We start from the raw sequence: 10,251 nt of genomic DNA on the forward strand, positions 1-10,251 counted from the left end.
TTAGAGAGGGACATCATGCTTGGGAGGGTGGAGGGATGGCGCAGGAGAGGAAGGCCCTCTATGAGGTGGATTGATTCAGTGATTGGGATAAATGGGATGGGAGTGTCGGAGACAGTGCGATTGGCACTGGACAGAGCAGAGTTTAGGGCTGTCGTACATAGGGTCGCTATGAGTCACAAGCAACTCGACGGCATATAACAACAATAGCTGCTAATACTTCACCTCAGTTTCTCATCCAATGAGAGGGTTTCTAGGTAACTTATTTAATGGCTATAGAAGCAAAGAAATTAATATATTTACAGTAGGACCTGACATAGCCAATTTACATATATTTCACGGAGGTCAGGGAGAGGTGTTTGAAAAGATGTTTTCAGAAATACAAGCAATTCAGTCAGGCCATGTTCCACGTTACAGATTGCCTATTTGGAAAGTGGTCTCTAACATGAGTTCCTTTAAGATTCTTAAAGTGTTTTGTGTAACACTTTACTTCTCATCCTATTTCTCTGTTGTCTTCTCCATGTTTTTGTCCTTTTATTTTTCTTTGCAAAAGAGGGGCGTGTTTGAGACCTTCCCAATGGCCATTTTTTCCCCATTTGTGCCTTCTCTACATTTTATTCCAAATCAAAAGTCACTCTCTTAGCCCTGACTCACAATAGATTCACAAAGACATCATCAGAAAAGGAACTTCTAAAATGACTATTTATGGCCTCTGATGCACTTATATTCCCAACTGTATGCTTGTAAGCAGGGCAATAAATGAATAAGAAAATAATCATGTTTTTCTGCCATGCATTCTACAGCTCAAAAGAATCTGTTTTATAATCTTATGATTTGCATTTTGATACACTAAATACTAATAGGAACCAATGAAGATATTGACAACTTTAAAATATTTTATTTCTCTTGTTTCAAACTCTATTTTAATTTCAATTCTTACCTGGGAATGTATGGTTTAATTAAAATTACAATAATCCTGTAAACATGTTGGGACACCCATGCCCTGTAGGCTAAACAAGTAATATTCATCTAAAAGGCACAATGTTATAATGCTTTTCTCCTTTGTCCTTTCAGCAAGCTGAATAAAAAATGAATTTTCCACAATCTATTCAACTCGAGAGTTGATTAACACATTTTTCATTGTATTGTTATCATGACAGCAATGGTGCTTATAGTAATTTAGCATAAAATATGAAGATATGGATCATTCAACTATGTTGGTTATTTTTTTACCTACAAAAAATTCAACACCCACATGTATATGACTTTGCTCGATGATATATTTTTGTGCATATATTACATGTGTGTTTTTCTGAAATTTATTACATGTATAACCTACCCTTGTGATAGGAATTCTAGTCATTATACTATACAAATGAATTTAGTCTCTAAATTATCTTAACTCTATCTCATATAGATCTTATGAATACTCAGAATGGATCATTTCTTAGTATATGATTTCTAGCTTCTCATTTCCATATATTTTGAAGATTTTATATTCTCTTATAAATTTTATTTCCTTAATTACATGACATTTTGTAAGGAATCCTCTCTAATTTATTTCACTGTGCTGCAAACTTCTTTAACCCCCATTCAATATCTTCAGGTAGACCCTGAAGCAGGAGAAAAGCATTAGCAGGTGAGGCTCCAGGCACTTCCTGGATTTCCTTGAACAGGGCTAATGCACAAAGGCAAGTGGATGTGTGACAGCCCAGCAGTGACAAAGGAACTGAATCCATCATTTCCCTCCCAAGGTCTATTTGCCAAGTGCTCAACCAGGACTTATGGATAGCCTCATTTATAGACAAGAACATTACAGGATTTCACTGAGGTTAAGTGACTTCTTCAATGACACACTGCAAGTTAGTGAGAATTCATGTTTATCGCTCTTAGTCTTACTTTACACTTCTTCGCTAAGAATGCCATACTATTTTAATTTCCAGGGCAGTGAAAATTCAGCATCTTTCTGAGACTAGCACAGTTAAAACTTGTCAGTTAATGATTGAATTGATATGTGAATATATAGATTAGTTTGCTAAAATTATTTCCAGGCTACTACCTAACTTACTTGTTTAAGTGATTCTTTGTTTTTTAGGGTAAACGTTTTTAGTGTATAAACAGAGTTCAACACTCTGCTGCTTTAGTTTATTGAGGTAATTAGCTAATAGGTAATTTTCATCTTTAACACCTTCACATGCATAGGCTTATGTGCATGAGCATGTTACATTTTTACTCACAATGAGAGACATAGAAAGAAAAAGCAAGAGCTGCTAGTATATCTGGTTACTTATGTGTTCTCTCTTGAGTGGACTAAGGAAGAAGATTATGTACCAATGCCAGGAAATCCAAGATTGGCAATAGTGATGCTAGGTAACTAACAGCTAATAAAAACAGACATCTGCCACCAGATCATGCTATAAATCTATGTATTAGATGAGTTTTCCTTTTTCACTTTAAATATTTTTTCTAAACCAGTCAGAATATCTTACCATGCCTAACGATGATAGTAGAATTGATGCCTTTGGGCTGTGGTGCTGGTGAAGAGTATTGACTATATGATGGAAGCAGGAGTGGCATCTGGAAACTCTATGAACTTTGATAAATGTCGATAGTTATAGAAAGGCTTCAGGCTTTTTGCTCATAAGGTCATTATGAGATGTGCTCAATTCAATGACAATCAACAACAACCATGACTGCTAAGAGCACAAACAGGTTCATTCTAGAGAGGGAGAGACCAGGCTGCTCCTTGGAGGCAAGGATTCTGAAGCTCAGTGTGCCATAGATTGGTCATGTTGCACCCAGGGACCAGTCCTTGGAGACGGACGTCATGTTTGGGAGAGTGGAGGGACAGCTCAAGGGAAGAAGACTCTGGATGGGATGGTTGATTCAGTGAGTGGATAATGGAGGAAGGTGTGCCAGAGACAATGAGTTTGGTTTAAGATAGAGCAGGGTTCAGAGATGTTGTACATAGGGTCGCTATGAGTTGCCAGTGACTCAATGGTACATATCAATAACAACAAACCTAGTCAGAGTTTGTAGGGAGTTACTGTTTATGTGTACAAGGAAGACTTGCTTTATAGAGATGAAGTACTAGAGGTACTGTCTCTGACATACGTCCTTTCTAAACTCACTTTCAGATCTTGGAATACATCCGTTTTGGTGTATATTAAAAACTAGGGGCCTGATATACACTAGTTGTTGCTGTTAGTTGCCATATAGTCAGTCCTACTTGTGACAAAAGAATGACACCATCCTCACAATTGTTGCTGTACTTGAGCCATTTGGTGAAGGGTCTGGTCAACCCATCTTGTTGACGGTCTATATACTTTGAATTCAATACTCACACTTCATTACTCTAAGGTGGAGTATGGAGTCTCCTTTGTTATTTTTCTAAGCAAAATATTCTTTCTCAGAGGTCTAGTCATCTTGATGCCAATGACAATGAGATTTTTTTTTCTTTGACTTTGAAGTCTGTTTCTATCTTGAAATGGAGAGTGCTACATGCATTCTGAGTTGTATTAACTTTAATAAATAGTTTTGTCAAATATAGTTGAAATAAGGTACACAATTTATCTCATGTAAAAGAAAACATTTCATAGTATGTTTTTTTCCTGTTATATTTATTAAATTTTCCTAATTTTATAATTATAGTTTTTTTAAAAAAAATTAGGTAGAAAAATCACAGAAGAAAACACTAATTCTAGTTGGAAAAACAAAAACCAAATGAATAACTGCTGAAATTTAGCCACATAAACTCAAGTTCTAGATACATATGTATGCATGCATGTATTTTCTGTCTTCTTATTCTCTAGTAAAGCCTGGGTCTTGAGAATAGTCAGAATCTCAGAACAGTTAATTGTGCCCCTGCCAAACCTATACGTAGAATAAGAATCAGTTATCTGAACAGAACAAAAAGCACTGTAATATTTAAAATCAGGGAGGGTGAACATCAAAGCTAATGCCTTTGTCCATAGCCTATTACTCTCCTGTTATTTACGGAGAATATAATTTGAGAAGCTGAACTATATAAAGAAGAATGTGGCATTAATAAAATTGCCCTCACGTAAATAAAATTTCCCTTATGTAAATAAAATTGCCCTCACGCAGATATAATTTGCCTCACGTAGATAAAATTTTGCTCACGTAGATAAAATTTCCCTCAGACTTGGAGGAAGTCTCATCAATAAGATGTGCTATTCAGATGATGACACAACCTTGCTTGGAGAAAGTGAAGAAGATTGAAGCACTTACTGAAGAAGATCAAAAGCTACAGCCTTCAATTTGAGTTACATTTCAACATCAAGAAAACAAAATCTCTTACCACTAGATCAATAGGCAAAAATGTGGTGGGTAGAGAAAAGATTGAAGTTGTCAGTGATTTCATTTTACTTGGATCCACAATCACCATTGTGGAAGCAGCAGTCAGGAAATCAAAAGATTAGTTACATCGTAAAAATCTTTCATCAAAGACCTTTCCAAAGCGCTCAACAACAATGAAGTTGGTTTAAAGACTAAGATACGTCTGGTGATGATGTTATTATGAGCCGTAGAGTTGGAACGGACCCATAGCTGATCATCTGGCAGCTTTTCAGAGGCAATTAATTGCCTGGGAGGAGAATGTTTATCCTTCTGAGGTATAGCCAGTGGGCTCAAACCACATGCTTTAAGGATTGCGGTGCAGTTTCTCATCACTAGGCCCCCAGAGCTTCCATACTGGTATCTTACTTAATATACATGTGACAGATAGAAAATAAATAATGACGTTTAAATAAGAACTAACTGATGCTTTTGAATTGTGATGTTGGTAAAGAGTATTGGATCCCGTGAATGGCCAGAAGAATGAATTGATCAGTCATAAAGGAAGTCCAATAAGAGAGCTCCTTAGAGACAAAGATGGTGAAACTCCATCCAAAACACCTTGATCATATTGTCAGGAGGGCTCAGTCTTTGGAAAGAGGCATCATGTTGGGAAAGGTGAAGAGTAAGAGAAAGGGAGGAAACCCTTAAACAAAATGGACTAACAAGGTGACTGCAACAACGGACTTGAGTATGGAAGAGACGATAAGGATGATGCAAAATGGAACAAAAATAAATACCAAAAACCAAAGCTAAGGAACAGGAAATTGAGCAAATTCTATCAACTTCTGCAGGTTGAAATTGAACACGCAATCAAGAATCATAAATAAAATTGATGACTAGAATGCAAACGTAGAAAATGAAGAATGATTGGTTATCAGAAAGCACAGACTTCTTGACAGAAATGAGGTGAGAGTTCAAGGGTGTGAATTCTGTACCATCAATGATTTGTTCATCAGAAATATCTTTTCCCCCTCTTTATTATTATTATTATTAATTTTAATGAAAATCTACAGAGACTGGATTTCCATTCACTCATTGTTGCACTTTTCTCCTTGCCCACACCTCCCTCCCAGATTTCTGTTCTCTTTGAAAAGTAAAAGAAAAATTCTTTCATTGTTATACAACCTTCCCCACCCCCCAAGTCCACTCCACTACGCTGTCTTCATTCTGGACTCTTGTCATAACAATAATACCTAATCATGTATCCCTTTTAAACAGTTCTCTCCCTCATCTGTTTCAATGCAGTATACATTATTTAACACATCTCTCTCAGTCTCCTCCCAAACCCGATGTCAGTCCCATTTTATAACAGTGGCACTATGTATTATTTGTCCTTTTGTGACTGAGATATTTCACTCAGCATAATGTCCTCCAGGGTCACCCATTTTGAATAATATTTCATGACTTCTTTTCTTTTCAATGCAGCATAGTATTCCATTGTGTGAGTATATCAGAGTTTCTCTATCCATTTGTTTGTTGATGGGCACTTAGGTTGTTTCCAATTCTTTGCTATTGCAAACAAGCAGTGACTGTAAGTGTGTACTTTGCCTGATGGAATGCATAGGAATCAGACTATATTTATTGAGAGAATCTTAGGAGAGGCTCACTCTAAATAGTTAAAAGCAGGCCAAGAGTTTATCAATTATGCATGTGCAAGCTTATATTTAAGCTGAAGAGAATTTTAAAAGTCCACAACAACCTAAAAATGACTTTAAATCAATCCCACCTGATTTAAAAAATCTTCTCAACAATAGATTCGAGTCATAAACTGTGGGATAACATCAAAGATATATTCATGAAGAATGCAAAATGTCATTATAAAGACAAAAAGAGAAAGAAAAGACTAAAATGGCTGTAAGAAGAGACTCTAAAAATTGCCCTACAATGTTCTGAAGGCAAAACAAAAGGGATAATTGTGAAGTTAAGTAAATGAACAGATTTCATTTCCAGAAGACAAAGCAAAGAGGACTTGAGATGCTTATTGTAGAAGATCAAGTACTATAGCCTTCTATATTGTTATAGCTCAACATCAAGGGGAAAAAATACCACTGGACCAATGGGCAACATCATAGCAAATGGAAAGAAGACTGGAGTTGTTAACAATTGTATCTTACTAAGATCCACAATAAATATCCATGGCACCAGCAGTTAAGAAATAAAAGTGTAGTTGGAGAAGTCTGTGGTCAGGAACCTCTCCAATGTGCTGAGGAACAATAATGCCAGTTTAATGAAATTGTCATGTCTGACTGACACACCCAATGGTCTTTTCAGTTGCTTCCCATGCATGAGAAAGCTGGATGTTAACTAAGAATTACAGCAGAAAAATCAGTCTTTGAATGACAGTGTTTGAGAAGAGTGCAGAATATCCAATGTTGTTGTTGTAAGGTGCTGTCTTCTTGAGTACAATTCATAGTGATTTTGAAACCTGTTCTGTCCTATGCCAACCACATCATCTTTCACACACACTTAAGCCCATTGCTACAGTCATTGTGTCACTCCATCTCATTGAGGGTCTTTCCTTCTTTCTATGATCCTCCACATTTTCAAGCATGATAACTCTCTCCAATGAATAGCCTTTCCTAGCAAAATGCCCAAAACATGGGAGGCAAAGTTTCACCATCCTTGCCTCAAAGTAGAACTGGCTGTACTTTTTCCAAGACCCAGCTGTTTGGTTTTCCCCATTCCATGGGATATTCAGTGCTCTTCTCTAACACCACAAATCAATTCTTCTTCCTTATCAATTGCTCCTTCCTCATATACATAGTAAGTTCATTCCAGAAAAAGCAAACAAATATGTTTTGGATAAGGTGCAGGCTGTGTGCTCTTTGGAGGAAAGGATAATGAAATTGTCTTACATAAATTGAACTTGCAGTTTAAAAAAGCCAGTCCAGGAAAAAAAGGACATCATAGCTGGAAATGTGGAAGGTCAGCTTAAGAGAGGAAGACCCTGAAATAAATGAATTCATACAATGACTAGAGCAATGGACTCCAATATAGCAGGGATGGTTAGTATGGCACAGGATAGGGCAGAGTTCAGGTCTGCTGTTCTTGTTGTTGTTCTTTTTCTTATGTGCTGTTGAATCACCTGAGATCCATGGCAACCCTACATACGCAGCTCTGAACCCTGGCATGTCCTGAGCCAGTCTAATTATTTCCAACACAGCAACCCTCATGCCCCAGTTACAGTATCAACCCATCTCATCTGGAGCCGTCTTCTCTTATACGGTATCTCCATCCTTCCAAGCATGATGTCCTTCTCCAAGGATGGTCTCTCCTGGCCATGTGCCTAAAGTTTGTGAGATGGATCATCAAAATCCTAGCCTCCAAGGAAAGATGTGGTTTCATCCTCTCAAAGACAGACTTATTTATTTTCATGGCAGTCCATGGTATGTTCAAGGCTCTTCTTCAGCACCACAACTTGAAGGCAGTGATTCTTCTTCTGTCATCCTTAATCATTGTACAGCTCTCTAAAATATAGCAAGTAATTGTGAAGACCATGGCGTGGATTAGGCACACCTTAGTCTCTAGACTGACATCGTTGCTTTTCAGCAGTCAAGAGCAAATTTTCCCAATGCAATTCGTCTTTTGATTTCCCAACTACTAGTTTTAAGAGAGTTGATTGTGTAGCTGAACAAGCTGCGATTGTCAACACCTCAATCTCTTCTCCCTCCATCATGGTGCTACCACTTGGCCCAGTAGTGAGAATCTGTCTTCTTGATGTTGAACTTCAGTTCATATTAAAGATTATAGTCCTTGACATTCTGCAATAAAAACTTTAGTTCTTCCTCAGTTTCAGCAATTAAGATTGTGTCATCTGCATAGTGTAGGTTGTTATTGAGTTTTCCTCCAATCTTGATGCCACATTCCTCTTCATAAAGTCCTGCTTTCCAAATGATGTATTCTGTGTACAGACTGAAAAAATGTGGAGATGAGATGCATCTCTCATGCACTCCCTTCCTGATTTTAAACCATGCAGTGTTTCCCTGCTCTGTTCTGAAGACTACTTCTGGGTCCAAGTATAGATTTTGCCTGAACATAATCAAGTGTTCTGGGATTCCCATTCTCCTCAAGGTCAGCCACAATTTTTTGTAATCCACACAAAACCCTTTTCATAGTCAATGAAACAAAGATAGACATTCTTCTGGTACTCTCTGCTTTTTGCCAAGATCTATCTGACATTGGCAATAATATCTCTAGTGCCACGACCTCTTCTAAACCTAGCTTGTATGTCTGGTAGTTAGTTCTCTGTCAATGTATATAGGGTCTCTATAAGCTGTGGTGGACTTGAGGGCACCTAACAATAATAATGTGAAAGAAAGTAATAACTTCTGACTATATTTACATAAATTTTTTAAACGGAAAAAGAACACTAAGTAAATAGAGCAATTTTTTTATGATAAGAAAGAAAAGATTTCTTTTTGAAAAGCATGAGATGACAGTAGGTCATATGAAACTTGTTTCTTGAAAACTTAATTAGAAAAAAGCAATCAAATTTTTCATCTGAACAACTGACAAGAATGAAGTAGGAACTAAAGAAGCACAAGAGCTGTTCTTCGTGAATAAGAATTTTATTATATAGGAGGTACTTGTATTCTGTTTGGACTAATTTAAGGTGTAGGAATACTTGTGAGTTGACTTTTGTTTTTGTTTTTCTTGTTCTCAGAGCTGCTTTAATCATGTTTCACACTGTACAGTGATGCGGGGTAGAAGATGGTGATTGTTTTCAAGCAAAGTCACCAGGTGGATGTGCCTCCCTGTCCCAAAGCAAATAACCTGGGCTTCCAAGCACAAACACCAGTTTTCTTCCCAAGGAACCCCATTCCTGAGCTGGGAAGACAGGATTTCCAGAAGAACATAAAGGAAAGGGCAAACTAGTGACAGGAATCAAGTAGAATTTAGAAGTCTTCTCAGCACAAACTGGAACTAGAAGGGTAGGAATCCCTCCTACAGGTAACATCCAAGCCCCAGCCATTTCCATGTGAGGTCAATTCATAATAGTCACTGATGGGATTGAGGTGGTAGCCCATCTTCTAATAGTGTGCACATAAGCTTAAGCAACTGCGGCATCTGCCACAATTGAAGCCTAAGCAGATGCAGTCTCCAGGCCAAAACCTACAAGCGCCTATCTCTTCACCGGCCCCTTAGCTGCTAGTGGGTCTGTCTGACCCTAGAACGACAACTTGTGTATGTGTGTGTGTAGTGCAGGAGGGCTAGGCAACAACAACGCTAATCTGAGAGGGGGTCTGTGGCTGAATTGACATGCTGGCAGGTCCAGTTGTGGCCCATGGAAGGGCCTTCCGGGCCCCATTTTCTCCATTAATTCTTCTCTGGGCGGTTTCTGTCCAGGACTGCTTTGGGAGCAAACTCCAGCTTGTCCTTAAGGCTCACCCCCTGGGTGTGGTCCTTGCCTAGCAGCTCATCCAGTTTGCGGGCCTCTCAGTACTCTGAGATGCTCTTCTCCTCCTCCATAGACTGTGGATCCTTTCCCTGATGAACCATTCCAGGTGGTAGCCCACAGCCCCGACCACAAAGGCCACTGGGAATGTGACGTAAGGTGCATAGGTACGTACCATGGTCCAGAGCACAGGCCACATGACATCACATGCTCAGAGTCCCTGGGTGGTACAAAGAGTTAACATGCTCAGCTGCTCAGTGAGAGTGGAGGTTCTATCTAGTCCATTCAGTTGTTATTAGGTGGAACCAACTGACAGCTGACCCGCCAGAGGGGTTTCGAGGCTGTAAATCACATAAGAGAAGAATGCCCAACTTTCTTCCTGAAGCAGCTAGTAAATCCGAACTGAGTGCTTTGAAAATGGTAGCTCCATTCTTTAACCACTTAGAGATCCATTCAGGGGCAGCTCAGAAGAAAAGCTTGGTAATCTGTGCCCCAACCAC

At 38.5% G+C, this 10,251-nt stretch overlaps 1 pseudogene; it reads right to left on the bottom strand.

Moving 5' to 3' along the window:
* Positions 1-9,672: 9,672 nt before the first annotated feature.
* On the bottom strand, positions 9,673-9,950 carry LOC102857013 (annotated as a pseudogene).
* Between the last annotated feature and the right edge of the window lie 301 nt (positions 9,951-10,251).

Source organism: Elephantulus edwardii, unplaced genomic scaffold, assembly GCF_000299155.1.
Source record: "Elephantulus edwardii isolate Elephantulus edwardi_28Jun2011 unplaced genomic scaffold, EleEdw1.0 scaffold00081, whole genome shotgun sequence".
Taxonomy (NCBI): Eukaryota; Metazoa; Chordata; class Mammalia; order Macroscelidea; family Macroscelididae; genus Elephantulus; species Elephantulus edwardii.